The 18,746-nt window shown below is 38.3% G+C and overlaps 1 protein-coding gene across 3 annotated transcripts in view; it reads right to left on the reverse strand.

Moving 5' to 3' along the window:
- CEP350 (centrosomal protein 350) overlaps positions 1-18,401 on the reverse strand; it is a 155,877-nt gene extending 137,476 nt beyond the window's left edge. For 2 of the 3 annotated variants that reach the window (XM_078440525.2, XM_078440524.2), the window contains exon 1: positions 17,815-18,401. The gene's annotated coding sequence lies outside the window, so the exon portion shown is untranslated. The remainder of the gene's footprint in view (positions 1-17,814) is intronic. The other variant, XM_078440526.2, reaches the window with a different exon arrangement.
- Positions 18,402-18,746: the final 345 nt, after the last annotated feature.

Genomic DNA, 18,746 nt, shown 5'->3' on the forward strand with positions numbered 1-18,746 from the left:
CTTATTCAATTAAGTCCATCAGTAAACAATGCATTCTTTCTCCTAAAACCCATACCATACCATTCCTTCTTCTAAAACCCTACAGGCTAAAGTGAGCTGAAAGGCGAAGGCGGGTTTCCTGATACTTTGTTATCATCTCTGGTTCTTTCATTCACTAGTACATTCTTACTTAAGAAAGTCCGCTTAAAATTAAAGAAACATTTATATTCATTCCCTAAAAAACAAATTTGTTATAATCTCTTCAAATATTATATTTTCCTTTTTTTCCCTATTTACCTCCCATTTTCTATGATATTTTTCCCTCTTCTGTTTTCTGTATTAATCACATATCTGACTTCCTCTCCTCCCTTATTTTTAGTTTCCCTATTTTTATATCTACTGTTCATATTTATATCATACATGTTTATGGCTAATTTTCTATATCTAAAAAAGGTATTACCTCCATGAATAAACCTACAACATAATAAAATTTCTCTCAAAACCCAAAAAGCACCTGGGTGGCTCAGTCAGTCAAGCATCCAACTTCGGCTCAGGTTATGATCTCAGGGCTCGTAGGTTCGAGCCCTGCATCGGGCTCTGGGCTGACAGCTTGGAGCCTGGAGCCTGCTTCGGATTCTGTGTCTCCTTCTCTCTCTGCCCCTCCCCTATTCATGCTCTGTCTCTCTCAAAAATAAATAAACATTAAAAAAAATTTTTTTTTAAAGATAACTCTCTCCCAAATAATCCATACATACATTCCCAATCATTCCTGCTGCAAGAGAGTTTCAGAGCAGCCACATAACGCCCTCCTCCAAGCAGCTGCAGAGTTCCTGTCTCCTGAACCTGCTTTCTCAAGCAGCTCTAGGAGGAGAATCACCTGAATGACATATTAAAAACTGAGATGCTGAGGCTCCACCCCCAAGAGCTTCTGAATCAGTGGGTCTGTGAAGAGGCCAAAAATCTGTATTTTTAAAGGTCCACAGGAATCCCAATACCATGTCAGCTTTGAGAACTACAGCTCTAAAGACTATTTTCAGTTCTACTCTTTGAAGCCCGAAGCCTCCAAAACCACTGTTGATTTCCATAAAGATGAGCATCAGTGGAGAGAACTAATCCTATTCCCCAACCACCTGAGACCATCTCTCTTGCGAAGATCCAGAACACTTAAGAACAAAAAAATACCTTTAAACCAGAAGCTAAAATTACAGACCTCTATGGGGGTGACCATGAAGGCAGTTAATAGTTAATAATTGTAGCTACCATTTTCTGTGTTCCTTCTATGTGGGCCAAGAACTAAGTCTCCATCACAACCCACAATCCTTTTCCTTATTTGCCTTTTACTCCTCCCCTTAATCTAAAAGCTCTGTTCAATGCAGCTGGAAATCTGTATCCTTCTCTCTCCCCTTATATACTCTCTTCTTATATACTCAGGCTATGCTGAGGAGAAAAGTACACAACGCATAACCCTTTCCTTTCCCCTATGTATTAAGATCCCTTATTTACCCTTTTTCTCCCCTCCCATTTCTTCCCACTCCTAGCAAAAAGGAGCCTTTTCTTCTTTGTGACCGTAGGAACATACTGCGCAGGGGAAATTGCCCCCATCTGAACCTGGCTCCACTCGGGTTTCTCTTGTCCTCTTCTGTTCTCTTCCTGGTGTTCTTTTTCTCAGTACGGTATGCATAATAGAACAGACATGGGCTTTGGGGGACATTTATTTTATTTTTTTTCACTCTTGTTTATAAAAACACTTAAGCATTCAATCCCAGAGAACGAAAAATCCCACCTCCCCACTGAACACTACTAAGGGGCAGGTCTTCTGCTCCATACCTTTTCTGTTTTTCTTTCTCTCTTGTTAATGCTTTTACAAATGAATGAGTTTTTTTATATAAATAAAGTTTTTAAAGTATGGAAAAACTATTCATATATCCATTTCACTGATGAAGAAACAGTATCAGACAGGCTATGGAAATAGTCCAAGGTCATTCAGTGACAGATCTGAAAATTAAATCTAGAGCCCTCTCTCTCTCTCAAACCTCTGAAAGCCTCTAACAGGCCATTCACATAATGCCTCTCATAATATTCAAACTCAGCTACCATCCATAACATAATCCCCCATACTCTCTCAAAATTTCATCACAAGGCACTTGGCTTTCCCACCTCAATTCTATCCTCAATTCCCACCTCTAATGGAATTTCTGCTCCATAAACTTCAATGCACTTTAACTTCTTTAGAGAATACTCATTGAACCAATATGTCTTGACTCTTATCAAACTCACACCAAAGGACAGGGCTTGCTCACAAATGTCTATGGATGAAACGTTTTATTCCACCCTCTCTTCTACACAGGTAAGAGGTTTCAGCAAACTCTCTGGTGTTGCATCAGACTGTGCTCTTCCACACTGAAGAAAGACCTTTTCCTCAAATTGACCCATGTCCTCCACTCATTTATTGTTTGCTGAGTGCTATGTATGTAGTAGAAATGAAAAGTGCTAAGCAGTGGGGAGACAGCAGTGAGAAGGAACATACTCACCAATTAAAGAAATCTAAAGATTTACTCAGAAAGTTGATATTCATAAAGATTACAAATGAGATGAAAATAATTAAGGGGAAAAATAGAAATGCCACAGAAGCATATAACAGAAAGAAATTCATCTAATCTGGGAAGTGAAGAGGAAAGTGTCATTAAATCTAAGACCTAAAGGATGAATATAGGGCAGCACGGAAGAGCTTTCCAGGCAGTAAGAACAGTACATGGAACAGCCCTGAGACAAAAAAGACATGACACAGTTTAAGAAACCAAAAAGCCCCATGTGTTGAAAAGGACAAATGTCAAGAAATAAATCTGAAGAAGAAAAGGAACAAGATCATGTGAGGTCTTCAACACGATTTGTTTTTTTTTTAATTTTTTTTTTTAATTTTTTTTTTTAAGTTTATTTATTTTTGAGACAGAGAGAGACAGAGCATGAACGGGGGAGGGTCAGGGAGAGAGGGAGACACAGAATCCGAAGCAGGCTCCAGGCTCTGAGCCGTCAGCCCAGAGCCCGACGCGGGGCTCGAACTCACGGACCGCAAGATCATGACCTGAGCCGAAGTCGGACGCTTAACCGACTGAGCCACCCAGGCGCCCCAACACGATTTGTTTTTAAAGGATCAATTATTGGCCACTCCTCTCCATGACCACAGTTTTGAGAAACCAATAACATAGAATCTATACCACTCTATTGCACTTTTCAGAAAACTTTAAGAATACTTTTATTACTGGGAATGCAAGCTGGTGCAGCCAATCTGGAAAACAGTATGGAGGTTCCTCAAAAAACTAAAAATAGAACTACCCTACAACCCAGCAATTGCACTACTAGGCATTTATCCATGGGATACAGGTGTGCTATTTCAAAGGGACACATGCACTCCCATGTTTAGAGCAGCACTATCAACAATAGCCAAAGTATGGAAAGAGCCCAAATGTCCATCGATGGATGAATGGATAAAGAAGATGTGGTATATACATATATGTATACACACACACACACACACACACACACACACACACACACACACATATACACAATGGAGTATTACTTGGCAATCAAAAAGAATGAAATCTTGCCATTTGCAACTACATGGATGGAACTGGAGGGTATTATGCTAAGTGAAATTAGTCAGTCAGAGAAAGACAAAAATCATGACTTCACTCATTTGAGGACTTTAAGAGACAAAACAGATGAACATGGGGGACAAGACAGAAGAGACTCATAAATATGGAGATCAAACTGAGGGTTACGGGAGGGGTTGTGGGAGGGGAGATGGGCTAAATGGGTAAGGGGCACAAAGGAATCTACTCCTGAAATCATTGTTGCACTATATGCTAACTAATTTGGATGTAAATTTTTAAAAAATAAAAAATAAAATTAAAAAAAAAGAATACTTTTATTACTCATTTAAGTGACTCAAGAGTTTCATTCTAGTGTCCATTTTATAGTGAGTTTAACTGGCATCTTTTAGAGAAACAAGTTGTTTCATGCAAAAGTCAAAGCATAAATGAATACTACTTTGTTCAGACTAAAGTCAAATATCATGAGGACTAAAAAAGAAACTATATTTGACATGGTTCTATTTACATCACATAAAATATAAAAAGCCTCCAAAAGTTAGCTAAGGATGACTCTAACTTGCCAACAGAAAACAGAAATAAAACTTCATTAAAGCTATGAAAATAATATAAAAGTATCTGGTTAAGATGATACATATAAAGGGGTACCTGGGTGTCTCAGTGGGTTGAGCACCCCAACTCTTGACTTCAGATCACGATCTCACGGTTCAGTTCCAGTTCAGTTCAGTTCGAGAGTTTGAGCCCCATGTCTCTCTCTGCCCCTCCCCCACTTGCGCACTCTCTCGCACGTGCTCGTACTCTCCCTTTCTCTCTCTCAAAATAAATAAATAAAAACTTTAAAAAGAACTCTATGGAGAACCATCTTTTAAAAAAAAGTACGATACATATAAAAGGCAGAAGCACCTTATCTCAAGTAAGCATGCAACTTAAAATAAATTACTTGATAGCAAACAAGGGATCCACACTTTAAAGTATCACCCAAATACTCATTTCATAAGAGAGGCGCAAGGCTCAAAGAAAACTAACAATAGCCAAGAAATTTTAAAGAATTATATTTACCATTTAACTTCCCCACTTACTGTACAGGCTAAGAATTCATAAAGAGGGGGGAATAGAAAAAGAACACAAAAAGTAACTTTTAGGGGAAAGGAGCCACAAGAATACATCTGTTTTAAGATCTCCCCACCTCCAGGTTCTTACAAGAAACTTCAACCATCAATTACATTTTCCCTCATGTGTATCTCTAGCGTCCTCCTCTCTCCAAGATTGTTCCTATCAGCACTTATACTCAATCAAGTCTTCTTACTTAAAACAAACACAAAAGTCTCTCAACCCAGCACCCTCCTCTACTACTGCTCTTTTTCCTTTACAAACTTCTCATAAAAGTTAATTGAATACACTCACTCTTCAAGCAATTCCTAGGTGCTTCGCACCCTCCAATTCTCCCCAACAGCGCTCATTAAAATCACCAAAGATCTCTCAATTTGCTGTGCATTTTCAAATAAAAAGTCCTCATCATGCTTGGCCTCTTGGCAGCATTTATCACAGTTGACTACTCTCTTGAAACACTCATTTCCTTTGGCTTCCATATACCACACTCTGATTTTCCACTTCCTCTCTAGTTCTTTCTTAGTATCCTCTGCTAGCTAGCCCTTCTCTTTTAAATCTAGAGGTTCAAGAGGGTTTGAACATTGGCTCTTTTCTAACATTATGCTCTGGGCAATGTCACCATGTCCAAGGCTTCAAATACCATGTACGTATATGCCAATGACTGCCAAAAGTCTAGTCCCGATCTTATCTCTGCTATGCTAACCCATATATCCAACTGCTTATTCAGAAACCTCAAAGGCACATCAAACTCAACATCTCCAAAAGTCAACTCATGATTATTCCCAAAAACACAACCTTGAGGTATTCCCTATCTCAGTCCAGATGCATAAGCCAGAAATATCCACAAGAGGTGATTAAAACTACATGACCTCTAAGGTCCTATTCTACTCTAAATTTATAATCTATACCACCAGTTCCAAATGTGGTCCAGGGATCTCTGAGGGTCTACCTATCAGGGGGAGTCTTTGAAATCAAAATTATTTCCATAATAATATTAAGATATTAATTCTCTTTTTCACTTTCATTCTTTTTTGAGTATATATAGTGCAGTCTCCCAAAGGCTACATGACATATGATATCACAACAGGTTGAATGCAGAAGGAGATATGAGAATCCAGATGTCTTCTATTAAGCTAGATATTAAAAAGATTTGAAAATGTCAAACAATGTTATTCTTTTCACTAAATGCTTTTGTGTTTTGGAAAATACAGTTACTTTTCACTTAAAAATGTTATTTATTTTAATACAGGTTTATTGTTATTTTAAATAAATTAATAAATATGTTTAAAACTTCCATGTCATGCATGTTTTCCAACCAGAATGCTATGAAACTAGAAATCAACTGCAAGAAAAAATCTGGAAAAAACACAAATACATGGAAGTGAAATAACATGCTACTAAAAAATAAATGGGTCAACCAAGAAATCAAAGAGGAAATCAAAAAATACAGAAACAAATGAAAATGAAAACACAACAGTCTAAAATTTTTGGAATGCAGCAAAAGCTGTTCTCAGAAGAAAGATTATAGCAATACAGGTCTGCTTCAAGAAGTTGAGAAAAATTTCAAATAAACAACTAACCTGACATGTAAATGAGCTACAAAAAGAACAAACAAAACCCAAAATCAATAGAAAGAAGGAAATAAAAAAGAACAGACCAGAAATAAATGAAATAAAAACTAAAACTAAAACAACAACAACAACAACAACAACAACAACAACAACAACACAATGTAACGTACCAATAAACCCAGGAGCTAGTTCTTTGAAAAAATCAACAAAACTGATAAACCTTTAGCCAGACTCATGAGAGAGAGTGACAGAGAGAGTGAGCGAGCAAATAAAATCACAAATGAAACAGGAGAAATGACAACCAACACCACAAAACTATAAAGGATTATGAGAGAACAGTATGAACAATTATACACCAACAAACTGGACAACCTAGAAGAAATAAATTCCTAGAACTGTATCACTTCCCAAAACTGAATCAGGAAGAACCAAAAAATTTGAATAGACTGATTACTAGCAATGAAACTGAATCAGTAATCAAACACTCTCAACAAACAAAAGTCCAGGACCAGATGGATTCACAGGAGAATTCTACCAGACATTTAAAGAAGAGTTAATAGAAAAAGAAGAGGAAGGAAAGCTTCCAAATACATTCTATGAAGCTAGCATTACTCTGATACCAAAACCAGATAAAGACATTACCAAAAAAAGAGAACTACAGGTCAATATTTCTGATGAACACAGATGCAAAAAGCCTCAACAAAATATTGGCAAACTGAATCCAACAATACATTAAAAAAATCATTCACCGTATCAAGTGGGATGCATTCCTGGGATGCAAGTGTGATTTAATATTCACAAACTAATCAACGTGATACATCACATCACCAAAAGATAAAACCATATGATTTCAAGAGATGCAGAAAAAGCATTTGACAAAGTACAACATCCATTCGTGATAAAAACCCTCAACAAAGTAAGTGTAGAGGAACATACCTCAACATAATAAAGGCCATATAAAAAAAAAAAACAAAAAAAAAAAACCACAGCTAACATCATACTCAATGGTGAAAAATCAAAAGCTCTTCCTTTAAGATCAGTAACAAAACAAGGAGGTCCACTCTCACCCCTTTTATTCCACAAAGTACTGGAAGTCCAAGCCATAGCAGTCATACAAGAAAAAGAAATAAAAGGCACACAAATTGGTGAGGAAAAAGTAAAACTTCCACTATTTGCAGATCACATGATGTTATATATAAAAAATCCCAAAGACCACCAAAAAATGACTACAACTGATAAATGAATTCAGTAATGTGTCCCAAGACACAAAGACACAAGACACAAAATCAATGTGCAAAAATCTGTTGCACCTATGCACTAATAATGAAGCAGCAGAAGGATACATTAAGAAAACAATTCCATTTACAATTGCACCAAATATAATAAAATACCTAGGAATAAACTTAACCAAGGAGGTGAAAGATCTGTCTTCTAAAAACCGTAAAACACTGATGAAAGAGATTGAAGATGACACAAACAAATGGAAAGATATTCCATGCTCATGGATTGGAAGAACAAATATTGTTACAATGTCCATACTACCCAAAGCAATCTACAGATTTAATGCAATCCCTATCGAAATACCAAGAACATTTTTCACAGAACCAGAACCAAAAAACCCAAATAGCCAAAACAATCTTGAAAAAAAAAGAACAAAACAGAACAGAGGTATCACAATCCCAGATTTCTAGATATACTAGCGAGCTGTAGTCATCAAAACAGCATGGGAATGGCACAAAAACCAACATATAGATCAATAGAACAAAATAGAAAACCTAGATCCAAACCCACAATTACATGGTCAATTAATCTTCAACAAAGAAGAATGGTAAAAGACAGTCTCTTCAAAAACTGGTACTGGGAAAATTGGACAGCTACATGCAAAAAAATAAAATTGAACCTCTCTTACAACATACACAAAAATAAAAACTCAAAATGGATTAAAGACTTAAATGTGAGACCTGAACCATAAAATCATACAAGACAGCACAAGCAGTAATGTCTCTGACATCAACTGAAGCAACATTTTACTAGATACGTCTTCTGAGGCAAGAGAAACAAAAGCAAAAATAAACTATTGGCACTAAACCAAAATAAAAAGTGTCTGTGCAGCTAAGGAAATGACCATCAAAACTAAAAGATAAACTACTAAATGGGAGAAGATATTGCAAATGACATATCCAATAAAGGGTTAGTATCCAAAATATAGAAAGAACTTCTACAACTCAGCACATACACAAAAACAAATAATCAATTAAAAAATGGGCAGAAGAGGGGCGCCTGGGTGGCGCAGTCGGTTAAGCGTCCGACTTCAGCCAGGTCACGATCTCGCGGTCCGTGAGTTCAAGCCCCGCGTCAGGTTCTGGGCTGATGGCTCGGAGCCTGGAGCCTGTTTCCGATTCTGTGTCTCCCTCTCTCTCTGCCCCTCCCCCGTTCATGCTCTGTCTCTCTCTGTCCCAAAAATAAATAAAAAACATTGAAAAAAAAATTTTAATAAAAAATGGGCAGAAGACATGAATCAGACATTTCTCCAAAGAAGTCTCACATATGGCCAACAGACACATGAAAAGATGCTCAACATGACTCATCATCAGGAAAATGCAAAACAAAACAATGAGATGTCACCTCACAGTCAGAATGGTTAAAATCAAAAACATAAGAAACAAGTATTGGCACGGATGTGAAGAAAAAAGAACCCTTGTTGTACTGTTGGTGGGAAAGCAAACTGGTACAGCCACTGTGGAAAACAGTAGGGAGGTTCTTCCAAACATTAAAAATAGAACTACCATATGATCCAGTAATTCTACTACTGGTTATTTACCCAAAGAATACGAAAACACTAATCTGAAAAGATACAGGCACTCCGATGTTTACTGCAGTATTATGTACAATAGCCAAATTATGGAAGCAGCCCAAGTGTCCACTGATAGATGAATGGATAAAGAAGGGCGGTGTGTGTGTGTGTATGTGTATATGTACATATATATATTTATGTATATATAATAGAATATTACTCAGCCATAAAAAAGAATGAAATCTTGTCATTTGCAACAACATGAATGGATCTACAGAGTAGAATGCTAAGTCAAATAAATCAGAGAAAGACAAATACCATTAGATTTCACTCACATGTGGAATTTAAGAAACAAAACAAACAGAGAAAAAGAGACCCTTAACTATAGAGAACAAAAAGACGGATGGATGAAATAGGTGACGGGGATTAAGAGTACACTTACCATGAGGAACACTGAGTAATGCACACTCACTATATTGTACTGAATCACTCACTATACTGTACACCTGATAGTAATGTAACACTGTATGTTAACTATACTGGAATTAATTTTTTTTTTAAGGGGCGCCTCGGTGGCTCAGTCGGTTAAGCCTCCGACTTAGGCTCAGGTCATGATCTCACGCTTCGTGGGTTCAAGCCCCGTGTCTGGCTCTGTGCTGACAGCTTGGAGCCTGGAGCCTGCTTTGGATTCTGTGTCTCCCTCTCTCTCCGCCCCTCCCCTGCCTGCGCTCTGTCTTTCTCTCTCTCTCTCTCGCTCTCAAAAATAAATAAACGTTAAACAAAATGTTTTAAACTAATATATATATTTAAATCTTCTAATACAGTAAATATCAATAGACGTAGCCCACATGAACAAGAGCTCTTTAAGTTTTTAAAAACTCATGAAGTGCTCTTGACACCAAAAAGTTTGAGAAATGCTAATCTGTATTTACGGTATATACACAAATAAGATACAAGATGATATTTTTAAATGGCCAATTCTCAAGTATCCTCTAGAAGCAAATGACAGGGCTCTCATTCAGTCACATAGATTTGGTTCCATTATTCACTGGGCTCCCACTATGTGCCTGGCACTAGGGATAAAATGAAATTATATTGTTTTGGCTCTCACAGAGAATATTTTCCATACCTTTGCTACATTTCAGTTCTCTCATCTCTATCAGATCCTATGTAACAATCATGGCTGCCTGAAAGAATGAGAAAAAACAAGACTGCAATAGTCATACTATCTAGTCTAAATATAAAATGGACAAATTTAGTAGGGACTAGGCTAGAAAAAAAGGAGAAAACTTTTCAGCTCTAGGTCAGACCCATTACACTGTTCCAAGTAAACTTCCAGAATAACCAACACCCCCATAATATAGTATAATACACAAACACAAGTGACCTGCGGATTCAGCCTCAACTCTTTTCACATTTAAAATACAAAACCCGGGGTGCCTGGGTGGCTCAGTCGGTTGAGCAGCCAACTTCAGTTCAGGTCATGATCTCACTGTTGGTGAGTTCAAGCCCCATGTTGGGCTCTGTGCTGACAGCTCAGAGCCTGGAGCCTGCTGTGGATTCTGTGTCTCTGGCTCTCTGCCCCTTCCCCACTCATTCTCATTCTCTCTCTCTCTCAAAAAAAATAAAATAAAATAAACATTAATATATAAATAAATAAAATTTTAAAACCCCAACAACTACTTTTACAAATATAAGGCAGATCTACTGTAATCTATGAAATCCAGAAGAAACTAACATTTGGTACCAGTTTGGCCCCTGGAATATGAGGCAGGGTGAGGATCTCAAAGAACATAATGTCTCCCAATGATAAGAAATGAAGAGCTAAACTAGAGCTTGACTAGAGGTGGTCCTAATCTTTTACTTAAGGAGAACTGAAGACCACGAACAAGACTGGGAATAATGAGGGGAGAAAAAAAAAAAGCCCTAGGAATAGGAACTTAAGCTTTGCTTACCCACCATCTAGTTATCCTGAATACTTATTCTTCCAAATTAATTTCAAGGAATACATCCCTATAAAAGTGTTTTACAGCTTGCGAGTCAGGATTATTTTTTGGCCTAAGTATGAAATTTTCATGACAAAACCTTCCCTGATACCAAAGAAACTGCTAAACCTGGTTAACTCTGAGTGAGGATCAAGGAGTAAAAGCAGATTTTTCTATGAATATGTTTTTGAATTTTGTTAAAGCAGAGGCACGTGTCACTTTTTGAGGAAGGAAAAAAAACCAAGAAAAAACAAACAATTTTGAAAAGTTTCCTTCCATATTCAATAACTTACTAATTTAAGCTAAGGCTGTAAAGGAAAGAAAGACAACTACTTTTTCTTTCATTGGAAGCGTTTATTGACTCCTTAAGGCAGTGTAGTTGCTCCCACTTTGTGGATCCACAGTACTTTACCATTCCTCTTACCACCTTGTGCTATTATTTACATATCTGTCGCTTACATGGAACTGTGGAGATGTTTTAGGCCCCTATATATCCCTAGTCCATGCAGAGTACACACTAGGTGCTCCAGACCTACTTGCTGACTGATGGATGCTCCCATTGATAAGTCTCAGGATCCAATTCTTACATGCAAACAGGCAAAAAAAAATACAGGAGTCTCATACAATATGAAGAGGTTAACCATTCCTAAGCAGGTAATTTATTTTGACATGTAAAATAACTAACTAAATAATAGTTACATGCATACATATATGCATTTATAATTCCAAACAAGCCTGGAACTACAGAGAAATTCTTTAATAAAATACTGTTATAGGGGCACCTGGGTGGCTCAGTTGGTTAAGCATCCAACTCTTAATTTCAGCTCAGGTCATGATCTCAGTGTGTGGGTTCGAGCCCCACACTGGGCTCTGCACTGATGGTGCAGAGCCTACTTGGGATTCTCTCTCTCTTTCTCTCTATTCCTCCCCCACTCGGGTTCTCTCTCTCTCTCAAAATAAATAAATTTAAAAAAAAATAATTCACAATACAGAAATGTAGCATCTATACAAACTTTCAGAGATGCATCAATTGAATAAGTGTAGTCCGATTTCATTTATAACCAATCAGAAAACAAAGCACATTAAAGCTAGAAATTAGAGGTCATCCAGCCTCATGCTCTTCAAATTTGTAGTTAACAACCCGTTAGTAGGTCAAAAAAAAAAAAAAAAAAATCTGATAGATTGGAGCTAGCATCTTTTAATAAAATCAAACGGGACTGAATTAAAAATAACAGCGTGTGTTAAAAGTAGTAGGATATTATTTAGTGGAACTTACAATTCATTTATATTTATACATATATGTAAATTATATCCCTAAGAAAAAATAAATTTCTTATTGTAAGTGTCCTAGTCAAAAGAGTTTGAGAGGTTCCCAAGCTTTTTCATTTCACAGAACTCTCAGTGTCTCAGTAATTTTTTTCAAGGTTCCCCCTAGGCACCAAAAAATGCCTTCTATTTCAATTTATTAGATCCATACAATCTATTAAGTATTTATGTCCTAACAACTTAGTAGCAGTTTGAAAAATACATATAAATTGAAAGAAATATTTTATTACTAAATAACCACAGTTGCTTATTAATGGAATGAATGCACCTACTACACACAACTTCCCAAACCTTGAAAACACTTTGGACACTGCCACTTTCATTTACCGTTCATATGGATTTTTGCACAGTACTTTTTTTTTTATCACAGTAGCCCCCAAACCTAGTTTTTTGAAGACTTCCTGTCATCAAAAGGAATACAGCACAATGTCACAGACACTACCTGAAACTAATAGTTTGAGCAGTGCCCCACAGATGTCAAATATCACACAGATACCCCACAGCTGTGAAATATTACCGTGTTTCCCTCAAAAATTTTTAAATATTCCACAGTGCCTGTGTGAGCTCACTATAGTCCTCAAAGGTACCTGACAGCACAGTTTGGGAATCCTGGGTTTAAGAAACAACTGATCTAGCCTGTATGCTTACTTTGCAAATTAAGAAATGACACTTAAGGTCACAAAGCTAGTAGAAAATAAAAACACTTGGGGTGCCTGGGTGGCTCAGTCGGTTGAGCGACCGACTTCGGCTCAGGTCATGATCTCACGGTTTGTGAGTTCAAGCCCCGCGTCGGGCTCTGTGCTGACAGCTCAGAGTCTGGAGCCTGCTTCTGATTCTGTGTCTCCCTCTCTCTCTGCCCCTCCCCTACTCATGCTCTGTCTCTCTCTGTCTCAGAAATAAATAAACATAAAAAAAATAAAATAAAAACACTTAAGGGTTAACTGCATCAACAAAAGTTTTGAAACAGAATCTAATCATGTGATAGCATGTTGATGAAATCTACAGATCTCTGAAAAACAACTAAATTCAAAAATACATTTAGGGGCACCTAGGTGGCTCAGTCCGTTGGGTGTCTGACTTCAGCTCAGGTCATGATCTCACTGTTCCAGAGTTCGAACCCCACTTTGGGCTCTGTGCTGACAGCTCAGAGCCTGGAGCCTTTTTCAGATTCTGTCTCCCTCTCTGTCTCTGCTCCGCCCCCGCTCATGCTCTGTCTCTCTTAAAAAATAAATAAACATTAAAAAAATTTTTTTTCAAAAATACATTTATATGATTGTATAATAAAAGGAAATTGTTTTGATATTTTTTAGAAAAAAAGCTTCAAAAATTATAAAAGTGGAAGTTATAATAAACAGAAGTGTCTAAAGTAAAAAAAGGAAAGTCATCCACTCCCTCAGGGATAACATAGCTGATAGTTTAACATATATCCTCACAGACCCTTTCCTACGGACATACAAAATCATAACAAAATCAAACTACATTTCTTTGTCCGTGTTTGTTTTTTCAAAACTGAATCATATTCTACAGTGTAATGCAACTTTTTTCTTTCACTCAGGATTATATCATGAACATTCTTATTCTTCCATGTCAGGACATAATAGTAATTGCAAACACTCAAACATTTATGTGGTGCTTACTGTGCTTGCTTGAGGCCTAAATAGTAACTCATTTAATTCACACAACAGCCCTGTCAGGTGAGAAACTATAATTATATCCAGTTTACAGATGAGTTTAAGTAATTTGCTAATGGCTGCATCTAATAAATGATGCATTTGGGATTTGAACCCAGAAAGTTAGTTGCATGGTCCTTGCACTCAATGATACACTCAGCTGCTTCTCATGAAGTAAATCTAGCTATCCCTCAACCTGTTAACAAGTGCATAGCACTTCACAGCATAAGTACACTATAATTTTAACTATTCCTCTACATTTAGGACTATTCTTGACATTTTTTAATTTTTTAATACTATTGGCATTAACTTGTAATAATGTTAAAATGAACTCCCTATAGATTTACTCTTATGCTTTTGTGTTAAAATTTCTGTAAGATAAACTCCCTAAAAATGAAGTAACTCTATCAAATATGCGCCCTTTTAATTTTGATAGATAATACCAAATTTCCTTCCGGAACACTGTCCTACTTGTACCAACTTATAGTCCCAATGACAGAGGGGAGGGTTGAGGTTCATTTTTAAGTCAACAAATATTTTTGATTCATGGAGAGGCCTATTTTGAGTTTTTCACTCTGACGCAGAATGAACAGACCGCCAGGTTGATTCACAATCATCCTCTAATTTGATAATTATCTGACTTTAAAGAGGTGTAGACTGTATAGTGAATTCTTCATCCAGTTATGAAACCACCTATGGGTGAGATATTTCCCCTATACGATACTGTTCACTTATGTACAAAACGTGGGAATTGGACTACCTGGCCTTTCAGATTTAAAACTCTCAATGCTGTAATTAAGAAGTGACTTCAAGTTATTAAAAGCCTATAATTATAGTACTAATTAGGCCAGGGCCTTAAACCTTCTATTTTCTTTAAATTATAATAACTACTGCCAGAAGACCTAGGCAAATCATTAAAATAGCCAATAAAGTTTTCAGGATCCACCTGTGGCTTATTCTCAGTGGTTTTTTAATCCCAGGCTGTAATTCCCTGCAACCTAGCAAACTTGAACATATCTCTAGAGTATATTTCTAACATGAGTTGATATGTGCCTAGGAACATGAACCAGTGTTGTGTTTTTTTAAATATTATGCCAAGACCACTCTTAAGTCAATTTATTCAACTAATATTTATTGACTGGTTTACTATGTACTAAGCACCGGGTGCACAATAGTTAACAGAGTAACTCTGCCATCATGGAACTTACAGACTAGACAAGAAAGGCAAATAACAAACCAAAATAACCACTAGTAAATGTAAAGTTACACTTCTGATAACAATAAACAAAAAGCTATTAGTGCAGAAGAAAGAAAAAAAAAACCCGCTATGCAATCTTTTGATTATTTGTGGGGTTTTTTTGGACTATTTGCAACACTAGAAATTGTTTGACATGAGAAGAAAATGTCAATAAAGAAATTATTTCACAACCTCTCCTGCACTGCAAAAACTAGCAATCACAAGTGTAGATGACAAGTTAACTTTTTAAATCACCAGTACTAGAATAAAGTCACCAAGATGTCACTACTTTTCAGTTATGCTACTATGTGGCCCAAATATTGGTTTATCATAACCAAGACTATAAATGCTTTGAATTTCAAAGACGACATAACTATGAGTATCCAAACAAAATGAAAGATGACAAATCAACTACAATTTCTTAGGAGTACTGTTCAAGCAAAAAGTACATACAGCGGTAAAGCCATTCATTATAATAATTCATCACTTGTTCATAATTAACAAAATTATTGAAAATACTATTTTTAAAGAACAACAATCATTAAGCATTAAGGAGTTAGTGGTATCTCAAAAGGAACAAAAATAGATTTTTTTTTAGATTTTATAAAACCAAGTTCCAGAGTATCTATATTAATATCCAATTTTAAAATAAAACTAATTCTACAATGTTAACTAGACTTGTGATCATTTCACAATACAAACATATGAATCATTATGTTGTACACCTGAAACTAATATAATGTTGTGTCAATTATACCTCAATAAAAACAAAAAACACTTGTTCAGGAATAAGAGCATCATTCATCACACTTCCTTGTGTCAATTTCCACAACTGCAAAACAAAAATATTTGTCAAACCTACCTCACATTGCTACGAAGATTAAATAAAATAACGTATGTGGTGATACACTGAAAAATGATGTCAGTTATTTTAAAGTTGCTTCTTTTTTGCCGCCACTATAACACAGCAATTTAAAAAATAACAAAATTGGTAAGATAAGGACTCCATCTCCTTTCGTCTGTCCATAAGTATTATAAAAGGGGCAAAAAACTGGCAATCAAAAAAAAGCACTAAGAAAAAATTCAAAACTTCATAATTCCTAAATTGATTACCCCCACAGGAGGCTGGTTGTTTAAGTAGTAACACTCTTACATAACAAAATATCTCAGAGAATCAGGGAAATTATCTCACATATGTATGAAATTGTTTACTGACTAGATGTCACCATCATCACAAACACAAGTCCTGCTACTATGAAAAAATGAGATACATGTATTTATCCACACATACAATGTATTTTAGCTTGATGTTTATTTTCTGATTAAAGCATCTTCAATGCAATGACGCTCCAATGGTTCAGATTTATTTTATTACACTGAATGGAGTTGGTCAATTTAGCACACCAAAACTAATTTCATGTTACACAACCATGGGTTTGAAGCAACTTCTACCATGGGTCTAAAACCAATCCCCCAAAATCTCATGTTACTGGCAGCACACGGCCTTGTTTAAAAACTGTGTTTTAAACCAAAAACATTTTAAAGTGGAGAGCAGCTCTCAGTATTTTATCATTGCTTCTACAAACCGTTTCAGGCTGTTGCTAGGTCCGCCTAACATAGCCTTTCCTTTAAAACCTTTAAATGCAAGAGGAGGAGGTATCGTTAACATGGCAACATAACCATTAACGACTTTCCCAAATTCAAAACAAGGATCGCCATCAAAACAAAAATATCAAACAACCAGGCGGAGTGCATGGATACTGATTACTACTCCTGACAACCTGTCCTATATGAAGGATCTTTTTCTTTTATGAAAGACTTGCTACTACACTAAAACCACATTAAAATTTTATACCTATGGGCAACTTCCTATCTGAAAACTAAAAATCCAGCGAAATTCCAAACCGTATTTGGGACATCAGTTAAGTATTGTTTACCATGTTGGGTTACATTTAAAAAGAGGGCGGGGAAAAATACTGACAACTTTGAAAGCGTAGAGCTTTTTAAATCTCCCACTAAATCATTTGTGAATAAATCGGTAGACTACATTCAGCAGCTGCTAGACTGGAGCAGAAGATCAAAGTTTTTCCTATACTTGAGAATGCTTATCCCCACCAAAAAGGAACAGAAACCAGTCATCCTTGCCACTGGAGCCAGTTGCCCGGAATTTCCTAAAATATGCCTGATCTGCAAGCGAAGGAGGAGCACTTCTCCGGAGACCAAAGGCGAGAGGTATCTTACATCTTTTGCAGACGAGAGGAGGGGCGGGAGCAGGGAGAGCACTAGCAGGTAAGGAAGGAAATCCGTCTTCGGCAGGCACCGGTGGGACCTGAAATCCAGGTCTCAGGATGGCCCTCCCCGCAAAGGCTCAGGACACGGGGAGGTTCCCCGAGGGGGACGCCAGGCTGGGCCAGGACTCCCGGCGCCCCGCCCCGCCTCTCTCGCCGCCACCGGGGACCCGGGACCGCGGACAGAGGCAGCAGAAGCTAAGCGAGCGTCCGCGGTCCCAGCCACGTCCTCCCGCGGCTCACCTGAGAGTGTCGCCTCCGCCCTCGGCTCCCACGGTGCATCCCGCGGGGCCTGGCGGAGGGTGCAGTGATGCCTCCCCGACCGGCCCCAGGGCTGCCGGGCCTGGCCTCCCCGCTCCGGGGACGCACCGGGTGCCCGCCTCGCACCGGCTCCCGGGATCCGCCGGGCTGCAGAGAAGGAAGGAGAGGCAGAAAGGCTGCCTCCCCTCCCCCACAGCAAGACTCCCCCTGAGCTGCGGCTCTCTGCAGTTCCCTCTGGCGCAGGTCCGGCCCCGCTCCCCCGCCCGGGAGTCACTTCGGCAGCGGCGGCCCAGTCGCCATTACAGCCCAACAACTGACACGGAGGAGGAGCGGCGCCGGCGGCAGTGGCAGTGGCGGTCGCGCGAGGCAGGGCGGGAGCAGTCGGGGCCCAGGCAAACCTCGCGAGAACTGTCCCGACACGGTTCTACAGGAATACAACCTTCGGTTAGGGCCATGTTGAGTGTGGCCGAAAGGTGCGGGAGGGAGAACGAAGAAAGGACACTCGAGAGCGCCATGTTTAGTGTGGCGAGTTTGTGCCTTGCAGGACTCGGGAGGAGCCAAAGTAGATCCGCAGCGGAGACCTCTCTCCACCCCCACCCCCCACCCTCCTTCCTCGGACGCTAATTGGGCCTTTTGGCTGCGCATTTCACCCCGGGCCAAAAAGCAAGCTGGGGGTTTGACCAGGGTGCGCTCAGAAGTCGAAATTACAGCTTCTCAGAGTTTACGATGTTTCACCAATTGTCGTCCAAGTAAATCTTCTTTACCCCAATCAGTTTCAGAGCAATTGCAGCGCTGCGGCTGCTGCAGTTACCCACTGCTGTCACTGGCCGTTTTGTTCGCGAGGGTTAACGATTGTGTTCAGCGTGCAGTCTGTCCAATGGCTAGAGACTCCAGAGCAAGGAAAACGGAGTTTC

The sequence above is a fragment of the Panthera onca genome, chromosome F1 (assembly GCF_046562875.1).
Source record: "Panthera onca isolate mPanOnc1 chromosome F1, mPanOnc1 haplotype 2, whole genome shotgun sequence".
NCBI classification, from domain to species: domain Eukaryota; kingdom Metazoa; phylum Chordata; class Mammalia; order Carnivora; family Felidae; genus Panthera; species Panthera onca.